This window comes from Equus przewalskii, chromosome 4 (genome assembly GCF_037783145.1).
Source record: "Equus przewalskii isolate Varuska chromosome 4, EquPr2, whole genome shotgun sequence".
NCBI lineage: Eukaryota > Metazoa > Chordata > Mammalia > Perissodactyla > Equidae > Equus > Equus przewalskii.
The window spans coordinates 28,822,385-28,842,323 of record NC_091834.1 but is presented as its reverse complement, the minus strand read 5'-3'; the positions used below and the strand labels follow the sequence as shown (position 1 = coordinate 28,842,323).

General features: G+C 33.7%; 1 protein-coding gene across 2 annotated transcripts in view; it reads left to right on the top strand.

Moving 5' to 3' along the window:
- Positions 1 to 19,939, top strand: part of SEMA3A (semaphorin 3A) — a 450,731-nt gene that overhangs the window by 36,988 nt on the left and 393,804 nt on the right. The window contains exon 2 of one of the 2 annotated variants that reach the window (XM_070617315.1): positions 14,035 to 14,068. The exons of the other annotated variant lie outside the window; for it this stretch is intronic. The gene's annotated coding sequence lies outside the window, so the exon portion shown is untranslated. The remainder of the gene's footprint in view (positions 1 to 14,034; positions 14,069 to 19,939) is intronic. 2 annotated transcript variants of the gene reach the window in all.

The following is a 19,939-nucleotide window of genomic DNA, read 5'->3' as shown; positions in this document are numbered from 1 at the left end:
AAGATGAGGCAAAAATTTGGAGAGTCGTGGACTAGGGTTACATAAAAAATTTAAACTATTATTGGTAAAACAACCTGCTGCAAATCTATAAGGATGTTACCCTGCAAATTTCCAATGTTAACAAGAAGTGGAAAGACTCCAACAGTTTACAAAGATTTACTTCCGAACAAAAGACCCTTGCTTACTTGCACAAATGGTCACAGGTGACCCAGTACACCAAGTTCAGGCAAGTTGTGAATGAAAAAGAAAAATGACACCTCTGGTCAGTGACAGATGAACTTTGCACCCATCACGCTGCTACAGGGAAAACAGGTAGGTGAATTGCTGCTGCTGTCAGCAAGTCTTTCATCAGCAGCACCCCATAGAGCAGTGCCGGTGGCAAAATACATAGTTGCCCTGTACATATTTTGGCTTTAAAAGACTTTTAAAACTAATTCTTAATAAATAGTAATATAACATTATTTATGTTTCATGCTGAGGCTCAATTAAAAAGGAATCACTAGGTTTAAAAGAGAAGCAAAGTAATGGGATAGAAATCATCATGAAACTTACCTGGGTCATGAGAACACTGAATTTATATTGTCAGTTGTGCCACCATGGATGAATGTTTGTGGGAATAACATACAAATACTTTCCAATGGCCACATCATACTCGCAAAGTGCATGCCATCCTATCTGGATTTCTGGCATTATCAATTCTCAAACAATAAGATTTAATTCTCCATTATGGTCCCCATGACCTTATAGTCGTCCATAAAACAAGTCTTAATGGCAGATCACTCATTACAGAGTAACATCCACGTGGGTTTGTGTTAGAAGCTCAATTATTTTAGCTTCTATTTTTTTAATCTTGCCTTAAAATAACAATCTTGAGTCTACTTGGTGATTATTCTGTTTCGCCAAACATTGAACTTTTAAGCTTTACAGAGTGAAAGAGCAAAAGTGTGATCTTTACATAAAACTTTTTATTCAGACTCATTTGATTAGTAAAAATACAGATGTTAAAGATAGATTTAAATAAGCAAAGATAAAAAAGTTAAAATAGATTTGAAAAATGACAAGTTAAACAAATACTACCTAATTCATTTAGAGATTAAGAGTATGAGGAGGGGAACAGAGATTGCAAATTTCACAATGTAATTGTTTCTTTATTTGAGGAAAATATAGTGATACTGACTATGGTTTTGCAGACTATAGAGGAAAAAAATAAGACTTCCAAATTCTCATCAACCTAACTTGGATGACGGGAAGTTAAAGGGATAATGCACATAAAAAAATAAAACTATGTTCCTATTCGCAATAAAGTGTTCAATGAAACATGAACTCGGCATACAGCTAGGTCACCAATGATTTTTAAACAGGAGTTTTGCCAAGGCAAATTTGCTTTGGTAAATTTGCTTTAAGTTTTCAAATCATGCCACTTTGTAAAGTAGTGCTGAATTTCAGGCATTGTAGAGACTTCATAAATAGAAGACCTTAGCTCCTTTTCCAACAGATATTCATCCATGTATAGGCAAATTTCTATCTATTGTCATGCTCTATAAAAATCACTACTATCACTGGTAAGAATAATCAAATCTCGGTTAATGATTTAGTTTAGCTTATTTAACAATAGTTTAGGACTATAAACATCTGTAATCAATTTAAGAGCTATTTGTGATAGCTGGACAAACTTGTTCCAGAATGATTCAAAATTGACAACAGGGGCTTTTCCCTATGACTTTGGTTACCCACGGACCTGACTTTAAATAGCACCCAAAGGGGAGATTTTCCTTCCCAAGGGAAAGCACAACAGTTTCTGCGTTGGGCTAGGAGAAATGCTATGTGTTGCACATATTTTTTAACCCAGCAATTTTGCTTCTAAGGATTCATCTTAAGTATATAATCTCATCAGTCATCAGGAATGTATGTACAGAGTATTCATGAAAATATTGTTTGGAATATTGAAAAGCTACAAACAAAGCAAATTCTTACCAAGACAACACTCTTAGAAAAATTAGAGTATCTTCATGAAATGGAATCATTTCAACCCACTGAAAAGGAATGTGACTATTTAGAAAATAAAGCTCTCCAGGATAGGTTGTTAGTTAAAAAAGAATATATTTGAAGAAGGCATGCGAATGCAACCACAGTGGTGTAAAAAGTAAAGAAAGAAGTTATACAAGAATCCCTTCAAAGTGGTCACATAAGGAAAGTGAGGGAATATTTATAGGTGAGGAAATAGTTTTTTATACCCAATTGTACTAATATATGTATATATATATATATATATATATATATATATATATATAATTTTACTATGAAAGTAAGCAAGTGTTAATTTCATTTTTATAACTGAACAATTACTTATATAACTAACAAACTTATTACTAAAATGTTTATTTTGGATTATTTATAAATATGTATATATATGTACACATATAAACATATGTAAATAATATTTGACATTATAAAATTATAATCACTGTTTATAGATTGGTGACAACATGCTAGATACAGATGTAAGCTTTTCATACAACATCATATTTAAACAACACAAAACTCTGGGGTAAATTTTGTTATACCCATTTTGCAAAAGAGAAAACTGTAGCTTAGTTAAGTAACTTGTCTAAGGTCTCCTGGAAATTAAGTAGCCAACGAGAGACTTGAACCCTGATCTGACTCCAAAGCCTGAGTTTTGATTTCCCATTACGCTTAATAACTCCCTAATGTGGTCATTAAGAATGAATATTAAAGGCCAGCCCCAGTGGCCTAGTGGTTAAAAGCTCAGCACACTCTGCTTTGGTGGTGCAGGTTCAGTTCCTAGATGTGGACCTACAGCACTCATCAGTGGCCATGCTGTGGTGGTGGATCACATACAAAAAAAGGAAGATCAGCAGAGGATGTTAGCTCAGGGTGAATCTTCCTCAGCGAAAAAAAAAAAAAGAAAGAAAGAAAGAAAAGAAAGAATGAATATTAAGATATTCTCCGAGACTCTAACTAAAAATGTAAATAATTAGCTGAAAGGTATTCCATCTTCTCTCTCCCCTCTATTATAATGAAATAATTAATTGTAATGTTAGAGATTATAAACTACATGATGATGAGCAAGGTACCTAAATCACTGTGAGTAGGTAGGTAGATAGATACTCAGGTTTCACACCTGTAAAGTGGAAATGATAACAGATACTCCATCTGCTTCACAGTTTGTTGAGAAAAGATGAGATAGTATTTATGAAACTGTATTGGAAAATGTCAAGTGTTATACAAATTTTACCTGATTCGGGAACTATAATATTAAGATCTATTTTTTTTTGATGATTCAAAAATACACATTTCACTGATTCAAAATATCTTTGTTGTATTTTTAGAATTATTGATTGGCAAGAAATGTTTACATGGAAACCTAGACATAGTTTTTAGTCTTTTAAATATAGCTGAAGCCAGAATGGTTGAAAAAATTAATCACTGTTTTCTTCTCATGATATGTAAAATGAATCCCACAATACATTAAAGGTTATGTTCCAGATTAAATTCCATGATGAATCATTATAATCCCTCTTTTCTATAAACTCTAGATTCCCTTGCCCAGTTTTCACTTTTACTTGCTTGACAACTAGGATTAAAACCAATTCTCCACCTACTCTGTCCCTGAACCCATACCGCTGAACAGAGGTAGAGAGACCCACACCCACACTGACGGTTCTCTCTTTAAAAGTTGACAATCGCTAACCTCAAGTAAGTCCTTCATGCTGCCTAGAAATTGCATTAAATTGCATGAGTCACCATTCTCCTCCTCTTCCAGAAGACGTTTCACCCCTTCTCCACTCTAAATTAAACCTCTAATACTCCCCCCCTCATCTTCACTGGCAGTTGACAACCTTGTATTTATTTACTGAGAAAATACTAGCAATGGAAGAAAGACTTCCAAAAGCTTCCACATCACATCTACTCACCCACCTGCATTGTGCTCATGCCGCCCAGCTTCTTGTCCATAACTGTAGATGGAATTGTCAGTGCTACCAGCAAAGGCCAAACCTTTCAGTTCAGCTTTGGATACGTTCTCTTCTTATCTATTCAGAGAAATCCTTCTCTCCTCCATCTACTCTATCTTTGAGTTTTTCTCTTTATTGGATCAATCAAAATACAACACACGTTATACTGTTGCTTTTCCATCTTTATAAAGAAAGAAAGGAAAAAACACTCACTGCATATTTTCTTCTTGCAGCTACTGCTCTGTTTATCCCTATACAGCAGAATCCCTTAAAGAGTGGTCAATACTTTCTTTCTCCATCCTTCTACCACATTCTCTGTGTTTGTTTTATTTCTGTTATAATTTCATAGAATAAAATGCCCAGGTTTCCCTCAGGCCCTCCCTATGCCTGTATCCAGGCCCTCGCCTGCTCTTCTCCTGGACAGGTGATGGGTGTGAGGGCCCGGTCATCCCTGCCATGGCTGCATCGTGGGCAGAGGCCTATCCTCCAGCCTGAGTCTTACTTGGTGTGCTGGATAATTCTGTTGTCAACTTAGTCAAACTGGGGACTCCATTACCCAGAATTAGGCAATATTCTTTTATTCTGTCTTTGTCAGTTTTTAATATCAGGTACACTGACCTTGTAGAATGAATTTCATTGTGGTCTGTCCTCTATTTTATGAAAGAGTTTGTATAAGATAGATATTACTTCTTCCTTCAATGATTGAAAAACTTACTGGTATATCCCTCTGGGCTTGGAGTTTTCTTTATGGGAAGGATTTTATAATAAATTCAATTACTTGATTTGGATAGGGCTCTTCAGATTTTTCAATTCAGTCTCTTGTCAGGTTTGGTAAGTTAGGCTTTACAAAGAATTCACCTATTTCCTGTGAGTTGTCAAATGTATTAGTATAACGATATTCACTAAATCTCCTTAGAATTCTTTTTATGTCTGTTTGATCTATAGTGATGTCCCATCTTTCAGTCCTGTTACTTATAATTTTTGATTTTCTCCCTTTTCCTTCATCAGTCTAACTAGAGATTTAACAATTTTATTAACTATTAATTATTTTATTAATTTTACTAACTTTAGACTTGATTGACTTGTCAGTTTTTGCTTCATTAATTTTTCCTCTTATTTTTATTATTTTCTTTATTCTACTTAATTTGGATGTAATTTACTCTTCTTTTTTTAGGTTCCTAAGATGACAGCTCAGGAAAAGTGATTTCACTTAGGAAAGTGTTTCAATATCTTTTTTCTTATCTATAAATTTCGTTCAAAGCTCTGGCTCAGTTATATTTCACACATCTTAATATACTGATATCTTGCTTTTCTGGGTGAGGACTGTGGGAAGTGCTTGGCCTGGGCAGTTCTGAATCAGGTCTTTCATGCTATTAGATGGTGGCTGAAGGTAGCATAGTGGACTGCTGAAGATACTGTGAGTTGGTCAGGCCTTCCCCCTCCTTCTCCCTTTCTCTGTAATCTCAGAGCCTCATTGTGTGATTTCTCCACATGTATTAGTTTAGAATTGCTCATAGCATGATGATCTCAAGACATTCATTCAGCTTACACTATGGCTCAGGGCGCCAAAGGCAAGTGTCCCAAGAACACCAGGTAGAAGCCATACCACCTGGCCTTAATGACCTAGCCTTGGATGTCACATAGTGTTACTTCAGCTATAGTCACAAGCCTGCCAAGATTCAAGGAGTGGGAGAATAGGCCTCATCTTTCCATGACAGAATGGGTGGCAAAGTCACATTTTAAGAAGAGAATGCCAGATGGGAGATAGCATAGCTAAGTTTGGAAAATACAACCTGCTACATCATCATTGACCCATGGATGTGTATTGCTTTTTAACAAAATATATTTTTATTTATTTGCTTCTATCCTCTGCTCCAAATGTAATTATTTTGCATATTTGTTTACTTCTCTATCCCCTTACCTAGTACATGGTAGGTGATCATAAATATTTGAATATATAAATAAATTTAATGATTCCATCTCATCTGTCATGGATTTACTAATTTTCATTTTTCTAACCTGAAACTATTTATTTTTAAATTTCAACATTAAAGGTGAATATATTCTTGATTCATTAATTCAATATGAGTTCCATTTGCTTTGTTTGTATTTTATGATCTTTAGAGAATTGGTAACATTGTCAGAAATCTTCATATGCACTGCCACCTTGCCCCTGTTTCTTTTGTGTTGACAGATTTAATTCCTTTTCCACTTTCTAACAGTTAGTAATTCCACAAGCAGGCTTTTTATAGCCTTAATCTAAATCTTCTTTGTGGGTGGCTAACCTTTGACAGTCACTGTTTGAAAAGTCTCATCAGAAATATCTATTTTCATGGCTCTGTTTTAATATCAGACATAATCCAGAATTTTTCATAGCACACATATTTGTTCTGTCAAAATAAAATAATCAGGACTGCTGCCTTGCTTATGCTCAATAGAAACACTGTAAATAAAACCAGCACTGGCAGTCAGTAATCTAAAATAACAAAATAGTTTTACTTCTTGAAATATAATCAAGAGTTAAGGCAGGCATGAAACTAAGATAAAATTCATCCAAGTAGGAACATGAACTTTGATTTGTCATAAGTCTTTTACGTTTCTTTGTACTTCCCATATCCTCTTGACTGAGAATTGTTCCTAGGTTCAGAATGAAAGTGGGGGAAGGAGGAGGGAGAGGTTATGTGCCTGTTCTCCCTCTCTGATTTTTGACCCATGGTTTAAGGGCTACAAGCAGGAAGAAGAAAGGACATTTGCCATTGTCTTACTTTGAAGTCATTAAATCACAACAGCCTAAAACAAGTACAGGTGTTAGTGTTCATTGCTCTAAGTCCATGTATATCCAGCAAAGAAGTCATCGAATGTAGAAGTTATTTAACTGTGGTGGCTCTAAGGAGTTAGTTCCTCTTCCTTTATTAAAAATAAGCATTTTTCTATTTTTCCTACCTTTCCTTTCTAAAAGTTTTTATTGGGGACCTATAGAAGGAAAATCATCAATGAAGACAGGGAACTGAACAAGTGGGTTCCCATTCTGTCTTCCTTGTGTTCAACTTCTCATTGAAGCTCTCAGTTTTGTTACTCTTGTGTCATACTGCTTGGGTCCCTCTGATAGAACAGTCTCTGGAGAAAACCCCTTTTTGTTTAGTTTCCTTTGCAAAGTTCAGACAATGATACTTTCAGAATGTTGATTTATTACATATTTAGAAACAATAAGCTATAATAAAGAAGAAACTTTAATGAAATCTGTTATAAGTTGAAATAAAAAGGAAACTTGAACAAAATCTTTTATTACAATATACAGATGATGAGCCTGGAAGTATTGGTCATTACCTGGCTGACATTCTTTGATCTCTCAAACTCTTGACTGTTTCTACTTGGTGAGTTCCCTCTCATTAACTATCATACAAAAGCAGTCTTCAGGCAATATGTCCTCTGTCCTTACTCAGGCCGAGGGAGGAAATATTATCGCTACTCAGTTTTTGGTTTGAAAGGCATCACTTTCCAATGTTTTGCTGGCAATCGGTGATGATACATATAATGAAGTAGCTCACACTTTGAGTTAGCCCCAACATCCTGCCTAGCTAAAAAGTTATTTGACCCATTACACCTCCATGGACCAATGAATTTTTAACTGTATGACAACTATAATTACCATGGCACACCCACTACAATTATAGGCTTGGTCTTCTATGGATTTCATCATAACATATTAGTTTGATGCCTTGAAGTTGTGGGAAAAGCTAATTGAAATAGTTGAGCCTAACATACAATGTTGTAGGGCCATCTTATTTTGACTATTTTTATTTTGTTTTATACACATACACAAATACATAAAGTCATTTTGAACACACTGTAAACTTCTTGAATGCAGTATTTATATCCACTTCATTTTGGTCTTCCTATTTTTTGTTCAGAATAGACAGGCAGCCAATACATATTTGTTGACTGCTGAAAGAATAGCACTTAACTTCCTTTTGATTAACAAAGTATAATCCATAGGCTGTAGTCTCTGGAAGTTCCTGAAAATATATAATGCTTACACATTTTTCTCCAGCCCGTTTTAGGATAGATTGCTTTTTTTTCACAAAGATTTCCTTCCATTGTTTGTCTGTCAAGCCATTAACTTTCATTTTCTGTGAAACATTGTTTGAAAATTAGCTTTTCAAAAATCAGCTGAGGTTAGTAGGGGAGCAGTTAATGTCATGTTGGCCTGAGGAAATACCAATACTAGACTGGAATATAATTAGTTTAGAGAAATTAATTTTGAAAGTAGCACCTGAGCGCTACTGATTAGAGCAAATATTTTGGTAGATTCACACATTACAGTCCTTTACTGTTCTATTTGCTTTTATTCTGCTGATCTGATTACTGCACATTTCAAGTTACTTTCTTAATGGCATTCTCTATTTGAAAATTTCATCCATCTGGAATGCTCTGTTCTCATGGATCATAACAAAATATCAAGTTTTTAAAAATCTTTCCTTTAATGTTTTTCTTTAAAGCAATTTTCCTTTTTTTATTTAAAAAACAGAAGTAGAAATAGAAAACTAATGCTGTAAAAGCATCAGATTAATTTTGAAATTGAATTTATAATGTTTTTAAAATGAAATGAAATGTGCTCTACTAAGCAAAAAAAGGTTCTATCCAATCTTTTGAGATATTACATAAGACTATCTTAATAACAATAGCAGTTTAAGTAATTGATGTTCAAACCAGACTGTTAACTGGAAAGAAGCAGGCAAAGAAGAATGGCCAGAGCAGGGAGTTACTTCGAATACCAGCAACAAAAACTAATTACTAGCTCAAATGACACAAAATTCCACCTACCATTTTTGTCTACTTCAGTGTTGCTCCTTTTTTATTCCAGCTGGTCTTCCAGGAAAAATTAGCCACTAAAGCTGACTTTCTTCTGATTTACCACATGTCATTCTTCATTTGAACCCTTTGGGAATCACCTTAACCAACCAGAAAGCCTGCGGTAAAAACTCCTTGTGATCTTTTATTCTGAGGGATGATATATAAAAGTACATAGAGCTGAGGAGCTGTTTTAGATGACAGCCACTAGGATTCTGCTTTGTGTTCCTATCATGGAATTGAATTACTGGTATTTAACTCAACGTAAATGGCAGTTTCATACTATTTGGGGAAGCTGAATGAAAAGACTTTTGGATAAATAAATAATTTCTCTTTCAGAATAAATAATTCATTCATTGTTTCCACAAACACGCAATTTAATACTTAGCCCCTCAAAGAACATAGGATAAGTAGATGAAAGAAACTGTGGCTTAATCTCAGTTACACTAAATTGTGAATGTTTTAATTTTTGCCCTTTTTGCATACGAGGAGAATTTTAAAACAATTTACGTTCTGATTGACTACTTAAACATATATCTTGTTGTGTCACTTCTACGTTAAAACATTCAATGGCTCCCATCATTATTAAGCTTTGTCTAAACTTATTTACATGGTATACAGGGATCTGGCTCCGGTTTCCTCTCTACTCTAATCCCCCGCCATATGTGGAGTAGATTTTTCTAATCTAGCGTTACTATAAAGAGAATGCTAGGAATCTACGAAGAGAAATCACTCTGTCTCACTTACCACTGACACCATCTGCTGATGGTGTTTTTTTGTGTCGATAATCCAATGTCTTCCTTTGTCTGCTTGGAAAACTTCCGTTCCTGTTCAGTACACAGTTATCACTGCACTTCATCTTCTACAATCTGCCCCGACTTCTCCAGAGAGAGGCAATTGCTTTCTCCTCCATGTTACTCTGCATGTAGTTCTATCATTTGCCTTATTATAATGTATTATAAGTATTTGCTTATAGACCTCTACTACTCAACTATAAGCCCTTTGAAGGCAGGGTACTCTTAAGTCTTTGAATCTTTGTAACGTGAATGTCAATGAATTCTTGTTAAATTAACTGAGTTTTGCCACATTCTGTTCCGTCATTAATTCCTGAAGCTGGCTTCACCCTAAACAATTTTCTTTAGATTAGATTCTTAGAAAAATAATTAATAAACCTAAAAAAGTTGTCATCAAATTTAGGTAGACTTTGCTATTCAAGCTCTTATTTTTAATTTTCTGTAACTTCTTTGAAACATATTTTATTTTCTTCTACCTATTAGCTTAAGTAAATGAAACAAAGTATTTTCTTCTTTTTAATTCAGCTCAAATTTAGTGAATTCTGACTCTAACATGAGTATAAACTTTTTGAAAAGTAGTTAGATTCAAAGTTTGGCAAAATATGACCTCTTGGTTCAAGGAAGAAAAGCTTTAAAAGACTAACAGACTGATAAGACTCCATGAACATCAAATAGTACAAAAAACAATATTTGATGAATTAGGTGTCAGTGAATCATAATTATGGAAACTAAATTTCCCCTCAAGTGCTCATGGGCAAAAAGGCAAGTTTAAATGCACTTAGTTTTCCTTCACACACAAACTTAAAACGAAATAAAAATTTTTTTCTCAAAATGTCCTCTAATTAGGGCTGCCTTTTGTGTAAAATATTTAGGGCAGCCAGATTATTAAGAGAAACCACTTCCCTAAATAGCTGCACACATAATCTATTAATGTTAAATTCCATTATATCATTTGATTCTTTGGGAAAATGATCTGGAAGGACCATGTTCTGAATATGTAAGGCTTTTAGAGTTTTACACTCCATAAAGATCTTCAAAACATTATACAGTTTAGCTGTTTATTTCTTTGCCAAAACTAAACTTAAACACAGTAAAACACACACACACACACACACACACACATACCATTCTGTGGGTGTGTGGTTGTGGAGAAATGTGGAAGGCTTTGAGACAAATGATCTATACCTTGAACCAGCATCCTTCACTGACACCTGGCCCTCCCAGCCAATCTGTTTCATGGATAGCCATCCCATGAAGCCTGTTTCTTTAATAAATCATCAGACACAGGGTCAAATTACTATGTTACATATGAAAGGTTAGAATTACTTATTTTTCACATCCATCTGATTGAATAATAATGATCTAACCAGTTTGAAAAGCTCATGCCTTAACTAAGCATGATTATATCCTTATAATAATGACAATTGGAATTTGCAATCATTTTAATTTTTATCCATTCTATGTGAAATTTTAGCTACTTTTATTCTTTAATAATCACGTTTGTATAGAAAATTTTACTGTCTATTCTTTAGCATTACAGGAATTGCCCAGTTCTTATGCAAAATATTATTTCCCTACTTGGAAAGTATGTTATTTAGTTAACTTTATTGTTTGGAGAATATATATGTCAGAATTTCCTTTCAATTATCTTTGCTTTCCTAAAATCAAGCACATTTCATTTTAATTATTCTCCTAATAATTAAAAGCTGTTGAAATATGCATATTTTCTTTTGAACATGTTGTATCATAATTAGAGCCCTCTTGAGTAATAAAACTATTCAAAAATAGAAGATAAATGAAACGAAGGATTGTTACATTTTAATAAAATAAAAATAATTGTCAAAGACATAGCCTTCCCAATTGGGTTTATATTTCATTTAGGTTGACAGAGTAACAAATACAGTCCTCAACATTTTAATTGAGGTATTTACTTAGTGTGAAATTTAATGTGTATTTTAACTTTCTATCTCCACAATTTGCCAGGAACATTTATAATAGCATAAAGCTCCTGGTAGCATATTACTGTGTTTATGGTTTCTGTGCTGGTTGACATTTATTGGTATTCTTGTCCGTGATGTGTTCGTGTCCATTTCCCTGCCTCACCTTCCTCCTTCCACCAACATTCTCAATAGCAAATTAAATTAGGACAATGTAAACATTTTGACTGCCTGTTCTTTCTTTAATATGTCTTTCTTGTGTGCATCTTACTGGATAGGACATCCTTGAATGAGAGGTCATGTTTTATGTCCCCTTCCACTCTCATTGAAAATTTTAACAGCAAAGATTTTGTTTTAAGCCATTGGAATTCTTGGTCATAGCCCTTCTTTGATTTTTTATTTTGAAATGATGATATAGGCCAAAAATAAATTATTGATATCATTCTTTAATTTAGAGGCATTTGGAGAGGCTGGGAAGGTAAGCATAGCTATTCAGATAGAATTATTCCAACTTATGTTCAACAGCTTCTAGAAAAGGTAGAGAAATGGGATGGCATTTATTATAGTAGTCGAATAACTTAACACCCCAGGATCCCTCTAACGTGGTTTTCTTCTTTACCCAATGGTATAATCCTCACTCTAGAAGCCCCATCCTTTGGTAATGCATGTCCTCACATCTTCCCAGAGTAAGTCTTCTTACTCTTGATCAGAGAAAATGCACATAAAATATGTTTATTTGATTAGCCAATATTTTATTTTATTGTGTTAAAAATATTTAAAAATGGAGAACAGCATGTGTGAACAATGAAGTTATAGCCTTCCAGGGGAGATTAAGAAAGAATTTGAAGTTTTGAATAGGAAGCCTAGAGATAAAAGCTACAATATTTATCTGAAAAGGTAAAGATTAGTGTTAAAAGATATTAAGTTTAAATATCAAAAGTTGTTGCAATGAGTATAATGGTAAGTTTCTCTTTGCTAATAGTCAAGAAGGGACATAATGTTAAAGCTCATTAGGAGATATTTAAGTTAAATTTGTAAGAATCCTATGATTTTACAAGTTAAAATTGGGAGTAAAGTCGTGTTGCGAACATTTTCTTCTTTTAAATCATAAAAAAAAAAAGATTTACCTGAACAAATAAAGTGAGATAGATAGACAGATGATAGATAGATAGGTATTTAAACTGCTATGACAAAAAGTAAATAAAGATATAGGGAATCAATTGAAGTAGGCAATGTCTGGGGAGGAATGTAGTTCTTGTTTACAGGATGGCTGGAGAAGGCCTGTTTGGTGAAGTGACGTACATGAGGTAGGGACACTCAAGTTTATGTACAAGGATTGTGTTTATGCTGAAAGAATAGCAAATACAGGAGCCTCAAGACAGGACTCTGCCTAGTGTTTTCAAGAAACAGCAGGGAAGTCAGGGTGGCTGGAGAGGAGGAAGGGTAGGCAGTGCAGTCAGAGGTGTCAGAGACCATTTGAAACTTACAAACCATCACACAGTGACAATTTCATATTCAAGTCTTATACCTATAAGTCTTTCCATAGTATTCTCATAGTACCAAGACTACAAACATGTCTCCTTTATTCTGTATTTATCAAAGAAAATTTTTTTGCTTTTTATAAATTTGTATATTATGTTACAATGAATTAAAATGTTGTAGTGATTACTATGATCTATTGGAAGGCAGGTTTAATACTTTATTCAGCATTACACTGCCAGAATCTATTAAAATGGTTTTCCTTAGATGGCCAATGTACATATTTTCTCAATGAATGCGCGAATAATTCAAATCTCCTTTCACATTGAGAGGTAGCATAACATGGTTAAGAGCAGACACTAGTTGAGACTGCCTGAGTTTGAATGTAGGCTCTTTAAAACTTTGGTTACCATGGGAAATACAATGAACATCCTAAATTTATAACAATCTAGTTTTTTCGATCCTAATTAGCTTCAATAGCATACAAAGCTCTACTCCTATACACTTCTGCTCCTCTCCTTTATGTTGGTGGTCAAATTATAATTTTGCATATTATGTGCCCAATAATAGATTTATAATTATTTTTATGCATTTGTCTTTTAAATCATGTAGAAAATAAAAAGTGGAGTTACAAACTAAAATTTCAGTGACTACTGCAGTGTTCTTAACTATAAACTAATTTACATTAGGTTATTCCTCACATCTAAGCTGATGCCTGGGAATAACTGATTATCAAGAGCAATATCCAATTAAAAGATTGAAATGCCATTTTTTGTTAACAATTTCTTATTATAATTGAAATTGTTTAAATGCAAACAGTAAAAATGTTTTCCTGGTATTAAAGGACTATAAAATTTAAAATTTTGAACAGAATTTCTATGACAGTAAGTTTATAGTTGAAATAAAACAAAATTTTGTAACAAAAACACAAACTGGTCATAGGATTTTTGGTGTGAGGAAATAAATTTACAACCCATCTGTATCAATTTATTTTTTCAGAAACGTTAAAGTGAATATTCCTGTCTTCTGTCATGTAAGTAAACATTTTACACAATGATATTCATTAATTAAAAATCTAAAAGAAGATTTTCGTCACCTTACAAGAGTTCGAGACCAAATAACATTGAAGCTATCCATATTTATTATAAATTTACATTTTGTAGTGTCTTGTAATGCGTACAGAGTATCTGAAAGAGATTTGAACTATTTATTTGTAACAAAGCAGAGCACTATTAAATCACAATATAGGTAAAATACTCTTTATTCAAGATTGGAGTAGAGTTTCTTTGCACTGAAATCAAATATCTATTTATAATGCAGCCAAATTAAAAAGTTTAGCACAGAGCTAAATTTTAAAATATGATAGCCAGTTACAATAATCAAGCAAATTAGGGTTTTTCAAAGGATTGTGCCTTAAAAATTACAATTACCATGGGAACCTTAATGAACAAAGCAGGAACTGAATTTTATTCCTTCTTGGAACAGGATTTTCTAATTAGTCTGCTATGTTAGAGCTGTGGATCCATATGGATTAAAAATAGATGAATAGCCTCTGCATCATTTTCCCTCTGAAAGTTTGTCTTTACTCCAAAGCCTTTGCTCCAAATATTGCTTTAAATTATACCTGCCCAATTCCAAAGTAAACACAAAAAACCTGAGAACATTTTCATTTTTCTGAATCTGAAGTTCCTATCACTTTTCCAATCTGGTATCCGACTAAAGGTTGATAGTCTATTGGTAAAGCTTCTGTCTTTCTTGTTTTAAACCCAAAGTTCCTTGTTTCAAAGATCTTTTTCCAACTTTATTACTTTGCATTTATGAAGTAAATGCATGTGACTAGAACTTCCTTTTAGGGATGCTGATTAGCAAGGAAGAACCAGCAATAAATAAATGAGCTCCTGAATGTCCCACCAATAACAAAAAGATATCAAAGTTTTCTGTTAAGTCAGAGCAAGCAAGTCTAGATTACATGGATATACTTTTTGAGGCTTGTGGAATTAGGTCTACCTTATGCTTTAAAGAAATTCTAAGAGTTTAGTTAACCATTGGTTGAGTATTAAATATATGGTAGGTAATTTTGTTGCTATATCCCTATCATACAACTCAGAAAAATAAGCACAGAGTGTATCTAAATTGTCCAATGATACACAGCTTGTAAGTAGCAATTTTGATATTTGAAACCTGTTACTAAACTCTCACTTGAGAGCCTATGCTCCCAGCTGCGCTGCTTCCAATGTCTAGAAGACCAGGGCACACACACAAGCAAACTGATATCAGCTTAAAATTTAAATATGACAAAATGCCAAAACAAGCCAAATAGTTCATTCTTTACGTCCCCAAATGTTTATTTAGAAAAATTCCAACCTACAGAGATGTTGGAAGATTAGCAAAATTAACATCTGTGAAATTTATGAACTAAGTTCATCAGGTATTAACAGTTTTGCAACATTTGCTTTCTGCTGTTCCCAAGCAGCATTTTTCTCTGAATCATTTGAGAGTAATTGCAGACATTATGAAACACAATCCCAAAATATTTCAGCATGTATATTCTAAAACCTAGGAAATTCTCTACTTAAATGACAATTTTGTTATGACACCCTACAATATTAATTTTGATATAGCAATGTCAAAAAAAATTTTTGAAACTTGTTAATAGGCAAAAGAGATTACTGAGTTTCCTTTCATACACTCATTAGTACGATGTGGTAAAATTAGTAAACTTTCTATTAGCCAGTTTATTTTATAACACCTAAGGTTTATAAAATAGCAGAGGTTAACTTGTAAATTTCTGTTTGCAGAGGTGAAAATGATTTCTATCTATTTAAAAATATAACCCCGATGGCTATAGTTTATTTCCCTAGTTTTGTATCTAACCCAGCAATGTTATCTTAATATTCCTTTGTGAATTTGCCTTTGGAAACCTAGCTCCTCGTGTAATCTTTGGTCTAACTTTAATATCTAACTTGTTCCTCACTAATTAATGAGCTAGATAAAATCTTTGTCGTATATATTTATTTCATATTTGTGAGTCATGTTTTTAACTTTTTGAAAATTATACTTTAACAATAGTCCTATCTAAATACAGTTCTTATTCAAATTTTCCCCAACTGTTTCAACAGTATTCCTTATAGTTCTTTATTTGTATGATTATTTTGATCCAGGATTCAATCAAGGACCTTGCATTGTAGCTGTTTTACATGTCTCTTTAGTTTCCTTTAATGTGAAAGAATAGTCCCTCCACTTCACCCTGTCTGTTTTGTTTTTCATGATATTGACTTTTTTTTTCTTTTAAGAATGCGGCCTAATTGTGTTAAAGAATGTTCTGCCATCTGGATTTGTCTGAAGGTTTAGTCATGCTTAAATTAAGGTTAAACAGTTTTCGGAAGAATTCTACAGGTGATATTGTGCACTTCTATTATATCAAATTCACTTAATGAATGTTTGCCTCCTTTTTGAAGATGCTAAGTTTACTCACGTGGTTAAGGTGACTTCTGTGAGATTTATCCATTGTAAAGTTACTGTTTATTGCGTGTATTGGTCAAGCTATCTATGAGGTGTTACTTTGAGACTCTGTAAAGATCCCATTCCCCGACAACATTTTAGCTAATGATTCATCATGTTCTGATGACTCGTGCTTCGGCCAATTATTACACTGGTATTTGCAAAACCAATTCGTTCATTTTAAAATGTCAGCGTTTATGGGCAGTAGAATGGTTAAGGGAGCTCAGGATTGGAGTCAAGAGATAAATGCTTACAGAAGCATAGCTTCCAAATTTCGAAGAATGGTGAACCTTGGTTATAAAACTATTTTTTAAAATATAAAACAAGCAGACAAATATCACAATTTATCTACTTTTTAAACTGGTATCAAATAAGCTACTCAGGTTAACAATGCAGGGGTTAAACCATAAATATCATTATAAGGCTCAATAAAGTATCAATTAATTGAGCTATCAGGAATTTATAGTGAAACAGTGTGTGTGACCTTGAGCCTAATTTTCCCCGTCTGCCAAATTTGGAATAATAATCCATACTTCACAGGCACGTTTTGAGGATTAATTGAGATGCTACATGTAAAGCATGGATCATATTTCCTAACATGTAACAATGATTTTTAAATGTTAGTTATTTTTACTGTATTACATTGTCCTATCCATCATATGATCTAGTATTTTCAATTTTTTTAAAATTACTAATATGAAACAGTGGAAGGAATAAAATCTGCGCTGCTTTCAGATCTTTCCTCTCTACATATGCTTTTGATGGATTTGCTTTCTACTGTATGTTCTGTTTCATACCTTAAATCTCTTGTTCATTGTTTTAAAATGGCCACATAAAATCCTTAGAGAATGTGATTTTCATTCTTAAAAAACCTTCATTTAGAGAGGATGTGGCAATAGCAGCAGTACTCTACACATATGGTAATACATTCTGTGATGTCATAAAGGCAGCAGTTATAAACAGTAAGTTCTTAAATGAAAGTCAGTAGTGGAAAGAAAGAAATATACAACAGAGTAATAATTCCAGGAGCATGTATGGAAAATTAATTAAATGAAAACTATTAAAATACTTTCTGTCTGTAAAAGGTGGTATTTCCTTCCAAGGGTAGAAAAGTAATTTTTATTGAATTTTTTATATTTGGGTCTTGAAAAAACAGCTTGATAAACAGAAATAGAAGTTTGCTTTGTGCACTTGAAATGCATGTGCACACGTATATGTGTGCATGCATCTGTGTGTGAGTGTGTGTGTGTTGGGACAAAGCTGTGCAACATCCTTATGCAGGACACTGTTTTTAAATTTAGGCAAGCTTTCTAAATTTTCAGTCATTCCTATCTGGAGTACTATAGCCTGGGAAAATGTCATTGCATAAATTATCTCAACCATAGTGTTTGCTTCTGTTTATATTTTTGAGTTAAAATGAAAGAAGTCAGGGAAATAGTTCAGGAACTTTAAAAATCCCTCATTGACAAATAAAAAGGCTTGCTTTTAAAATAACCCATGCAGTCTAATCTGTACACCACTTAGAGCACAGCTACAAGGTTTGCTCATCAGGAAAGGACAAAGGGAATTTGGCGATGTTTCTTTGTAAATGATCTAGCTCTTGTTTTATTTGCCTCTTACTTTGAACTATTTCTATATCAAAGTCATGGCTAGTAATGAAAGAGCTTTGGGGGGATTTCTGACTGACAGTTACCATTACTAATAAATTGCCTCAGAATGTAAAAATGTGACCCCTCATGTGGTTCAACCACATTGTTTGCAAACTGTGACTAAGTATCAAATTCTGGCTTTTTGCTAAGCACTCACCATGGAACAATACAGTTTCACTCTTTAGTGCTTTCGCACTGATTGTGTAAGTCATAATTAGAGATTCAGCTGGGGATGAATAGAGAAGGATTCGGCTGTGCAATTGGCTATAACCACTCTGACCCTGCTTGATCCTCACTCCCTAAAAATCTGTGACCTCCTGTAGCCTCTTGCATGATCCATGTATATGGTTCGTATTGCCTCTCTACCAACCTTTTCATCAGTAGGCTTTTCAAGCCATTACTTTGCTTTGTAGCCTTATCAAGGCATTCGTTTTGAGCTATCATAAATAGCATCCAGGAGTTCAAAGCTTTCCCAGCACAGTAGGAAAAGTCACAATGGATTTCTTAGGAAAGCAGTTGAGAAATGTAATAGAATTTTACAGAAATCATGCATTTTAAAACAAGTGCGCATTTGAATTAGAGAAGAACCACAAGAGAATGGAATAATGGGGATGTAGATACAAGGGGTCTATTTTATAGAGTCTATTATATTACCAGGATTCAACTTCACAAATTTTAATTTAATCCATCAAGATCTAGTTTACAGGTGGTTCATGATCTCTTGTTGAAAGAAAGCAGAAGGAAAACAAAAAACATAAAAAGAAAGAAAACAAACCTGAATCTAAAATACTGTCTTTCTTAATCCAGCTGTTTCATGTTGACATGAGAAAAATATAACACCAGAAAATTTCTCAACGTGTATCAGGGAAAACATAATTTTTCAATGGAATTTTTACATGTCTTTTAAAATTTTAAAAGATTAATAAATTTGAGCCCATCCCACTTTATCCCATTTGTTTTGTTATAACAGTAGAATCCATGAATATATGTCATACCCAAATGTCAATATTTTAAGAAATGGATGCAGTTATGTTAGTAGTAGTCTATTTTTTCAAATGGGTTTAATATAAAAAGCTGATTTGGCTGATATTTTGGAAACACCATAATGGAAGTAATAAGACATAAAGTCAATGATTCATAGTAATTTGGAAGCAAGGGAGAACTAGAACTTTAGCATCCCTCCAAGATAAATTATTCCTGACAATAAAATATCTTATTACTTCCCGCTGAAGTTTATGCTCCAGTGACTGTGCTTTCTACTTTGTCCCTTAAATATGTTCAGATGTTAAAATAGAAAATTTGAATCATAATCATCTTACAACATTATAAAAAAACGTCCCAAGTAGGCTGCCACCATTTTTTCTTCTGTTCCACAAATCAAGTGCCACATAGGAAAGAAGGCTGTCTGTCCACCTCTGTTCATGTTCTGAGATGTGGTCAGCTTTTCTCCTGAACGCACACCCACACACAGACACACAAATGCATGTGTGTACAAACATTTTTGAATACACTGACTTAACTGCAAGTCCATAATCTTCTACCTTAAACCTTAAGATTTGGGGGGCAATGACATGTTATACCCCCCACCCCAAGAATAGCTGGGAGTTCTATCTAATAGCTGCCCCTGTTCAATGTAAAGCTAGTCTTTTAGGTGCAGATATCCTGGGAAAATAGTCAAATGGCTTTTAAGAGTCCAAGTGCGGAGAAACACAAATACTTTTGAATGCTTTAAAGGCGCAGGGTTAAATGCTCCC